Below are 4,297 nucleotides of genomic sequence, written 5' to 3'. Positions count from 1 at the left end.
AAATTACTGACCCTAAGCGTTTTCATGGTTTTTATGCTGCAAATGTAATCAAACTTGGTATACATGATGTTCACACAAGGAATAACACGCCCATGTAGTCACCTCCCCAAAAATTAAGTTTCGAGGTCACGATAGCTTTAAATAGGTTTTTTCCAAAACCCATAGGATAACAGAGAGTTTTTCGGTAGGGCTAGTCTCCCTCATCCCGAAAGGGGGAGACAAACTAGACTTGAGGCAGTGGAGACCTATCACTCTTTTATCAACCACATATAAGGGGTTGGCGAAGATGATCAGTGCTAAATTGAGGCCATGGCTTCCTGAGATCATTCATGAGATATGCAGACTGGCTTTGATCGGAGTATTTTGGATAATATTTTTACCTTCTTTGAGGCTACAGAGAGTGGGCTCAGCAAGAGAGGTAGCCTCTGGCCATTATGCTTTTGGACTTTGAGAAAGCCTATGATAGAGTGGATTGGGCTTTCTTAGAGGGTACTCTGATGAGACTTGGTTTTCCACAGCAGTGGATTGCTGGCATTTCAGCCTTGTATAGATCAACCACTAGCAGGATGATTATTGGAGGCAGGATGGTGGGTGATGCATTTCAATTGGAGAGATCAGTGAGGCAGGGCTGCCCCTTGGCACCTTATCTCTTTATATTGTTTGCATGAGCCATGTCTTACTTTTTGTAGGATAGAGCCACATGCATTCGTGGCTTGAGATTACCTCTGGGAGTAGAGGAGGACTTGCTTGACGTAGAGTATGCAGATGATACATCACTATATGTAGAGGATAGTGAGGAGTCTTTCGAGACTGTCCGAGTTGCCTTGGACACCTTTTGTCTAGCACCAGGTGCCAAGATCAACTAGAACAAGTTAGTTGGATTTCTTACAGATCCAGACTCCACCTCTACTTGGGGACATCAGTGGGGTTTTTTGTGGATGCAGAGACGTTGTACTACCATCATGTACTTGAGGTTGGTCTAGATGTTTTGCCAGAGGAGCAGCAGTTTGTGCCGGAGATTTCTTCCATCAGGAAGAAATTGGCCTTTTAGAGCTCTGCACGACTCTCTCTTTGCTGGTAGAGCTTTGGTGGTTAATTAGGCTTGGTATGTTGCCTCTTGTTGGTGCTTCTCTCGATCTTGCATAAAGAAATTGAGGAGACTTATTCGTAACTTTTTTTGGGCAGGAGCTGATGGCACTAGAGACACAAGAGCGAGGGTATCTTGGGACTCTATTATTATGCCTCAGCATGAGGGTGGTTTAGGGATCATAGACCCAGAGATTCAGAGCAGGGCCTGCTGGGCAAGCTTATTGTCAGAGGACTTACTCCAAGTCAGCATCCCTAGAAATGCTTACTGCATGAGGGAGTCAGACATTGCACACCGAGTTTAGGAGGAGAGTGGAGACCATCCATTAGATGGATCTTCACTTGCACCCATGTGTGAACCATCCCATGTCCCAGTTTCTCAGATGCCTTCTCAGAGTTTGGTCTTCTTGCCATCCCTGACCATTGGTTTTTCAGACTTGATCAGTGGAGAGAGCTTAAGGATGATGATTTCTTAGAATGCGAGAGCAAGAGCAGACTGTGATTTCTTGGAAGCATACGGGAGCGGACTATGATTTCTTGGAATGCCACAATTGTGTTTTGCTCAGAGTAGAAGTTGATTAAAGAGGCTCTTAATCTTTTCGACAAAATGCATGACACTAGATTGGTTCCCAACAAGGTGAGCTATATCAACATCATACTGCTTTGGCAAACCAAGAGAAATACCAAAAAGCAAGAGAATGCATCACCTTATTGTTCAAGAAGGGTATAAATCTACTTTTCATGTCACTATTTCCCTTATACACATGTGGAAGGTGCAGTAGTTTACAGGACGCCCATCGCTTTTTCGATAGAATGCTAGTTTGGACCCATATTTCGTGGAATTACATGATCCGACGTATTCTTGCAATGGTGAAAATGGTCTTGCTCTTCAACTTTTTGACTAAATGAAGCAAGAGGGTGTTTTACCAGAGTATGATTTCTGTGTGTTCCAGTAAGGCAACAGCCAAAGAAGGCATACAGATGCATGTCTTTATAACCAGCACTAGTTTTGAATCAAATATGTAGACATGTATTGTAAGTGTCGTAACCTTCAACCTACTTGTACTCTGTTTGATAGCATGACTACATGGGATCTATTTTAATGCTTCACAGTATGGTCACCTACTTGATATACATGAATTATTTGACTTTATGCAAGCAGAAGGTGTGGTACCTGAAAATGCATCCTTTGTTAGCATATATCTTTATGTGCCAGTCTTGTAAGGTTGTGCATTTTGGTAAGCAATCCAAACTGTGTGGGGTTTTGAAATTGATATTGATGTTGCAACTGCAATTGTAAATATGTATGCCAAGTGTGGGAGCATTCAAGAGGCATGATAGATGTTTGATAAGGTGCCAAAGTTGAACAGAGTTTCATGGAGTGCCTTGATGGCCATGTACGCTTGGCATGGGCATGGCAAGGAGGCAATTTCTCTCTTTCAAAAAGAATGCTTGAAGAGTTTTGTGTGATTTTTGGTATGCACTAATTGTAGGATGTGCCAAACGAAGTCAAGATGAACAATCACTGAACTGTTATGAGAATAGATGCAACATGGGGACCTCTCTAAGAATGGAGTGATTATTTCTAATAGAAGCAAAGCAAGGGCCTTGCTAGACATATTCTCTTGGAGTGCCCTAATCGAAGAATATGCCTAAAGGGGGGGGCAGACTGATGGAGCTTTGGTATGTTTTCACGGATGTAACACAAGGGCATCTAGAGGGTAGAGTGAGGACGCTTTGGACTGTTTTCAATGGATGCACAGGCTGAGGAAGCTTTTGACTGTTCTCAATGGATGCAACACAAGGGCATCTCTCCATATGTAATTACTTTTATTTTCTTGATGAGCTTCCAGTTCGGGACGTAGTCTATTAGAATGTAGTAATTGCAGGTTATGCCCCCAACAGGGGTAGGGTGTGATGAAGCTTTGGACTGTTTCCAATAGATGCAAAGGGCCTCATGCTAGACGTATTCTTTTAGAGTGCAATAATCAAAGCATATGCCCAAAGGGGTAGATTGAGGAAGCTTTAGACTGTTTTCAACAACGGATGCAACACAAGGGCCTCCATGTGCACATGGTGCTTTGCCTAGGATGTGTTGTTTTAGTGATCAGCATTCTGATGTATGTGTTTGCAAATTGTTGGAGTCCAAATGAGCACTCTCAAGGTATGCATGTGCTCATGCCATGTAACTTGATGATTCCTAAGCAAATGCTTTGCCATCAAGATTTTTATATTGTTCAGGCGAATCCAAACCCCATCTGGGGAACCAGATGAGGTCATAACAGCCTCCTTTGATGTAAAGCCATGTATAATTATGATTGGGTAGATGCTTTATGGGTCATGACATACATGTATTGGTTGATATTACATTCATATAGAATATATGGCAAGGTTAACATATCTCTTTGAATATATGCAACTAAGTTGGGCCACGTTGCAGCGGGGGCCAGTGGATTCAAACAAATCTAGAAATGATTTTATCATAGGAATGATCTAGGATTAGCCAACCCCCCCCCTCTTTTTTGCCTTTTTTTTTATATACCTTTTGGCCACATGCCTCTGTTGTTTGTAACCCCACCACCTTGTATTTTGCCTTGGGGCCTGTGGCCCTAGGTGTTTTTTTAATAGAATGGTCTTCTTTTTAGGAAAAATCTACATCACCTTGATGCATTGTGGCTTTGAGCTTGCTCTGATCCATGCACTTCTAATGGGAGCCATGATGTGTTTGCAAGTCCATGTCTGACATGCAATTTAACTCTTGCAGAGGTAACAAGTATTGGGCTTTTTGCAATTTCAAAACTCAAATATCTTGTAAAGTTGAGTCTGATGACATGCATCTATGTGGATGATGAGGATCTGGCCCATCTCAACAAAGCAAGCAAATCATTACAGGTTTACTTTACATTTTGTTTTTTGCACAAATACTATGTTGAAGGAAGTGCAACCAATCAAATGTAAGATCTAGCCTCTTCAGAAATATTTTACCTATGGAATCTAGAGTAAATCACTCATTCAATTTGTTCGCACAATGCTACATAATGTAGAAGGTAGCCTAGCTTTTCAAGATGGCTTTGATACATTGGCATTCAAGTTTGTATAGGAAATATATGCTGACAAGGCTTGTTTACATACACTAGATGTGTCAAAGTGCCAAGGGATCAGCCACTCAGGAATTACGGACTTAGCACAAAGAGGGCTTTTCCTCTGCAAA

General features: G+C 41.9%; 1 long non-coding RNA gene across 1 annotated transcript; it reads left to right on the top strand.

The window, feature by feature from the left end:
* Nucleotides 1-357: 357 nt before the first annotated feature.
* Nucleotides 358-3,488, top strand: LOC147603505 (uncharacterized). The gene is made up of 2 exons (XR_015265636.1): nucleotides 358-1,105; nucleotides 1,186-3,488. It is a non-coding gene; the product is annotated as an uncharacterized LOC147603505 (long non-coding RNA).
* The last annotated feature ends 809 nt before the right edge of the window (nucleotides 3,489-4,297 follow it).

Source organism: Cibotium barometz, chromosome 64 (genome assembly GCF_041138505.1).
Source record: "Cibotium barometz isolate CiBa-2024 chromosome 64, ASM4113850v1, whole genome shotgun sequence".
Classification (NCBI taxonomy): Eukaryota; Viridiplantae; Streptophyta; class Polypodiopsida; order Cyatheales; family Cibotiaceae; genus Cibotium; species Cibotium barometz.
This window is presented reverse-complemented; position numbering and strand designations above follow the sequence as displayed.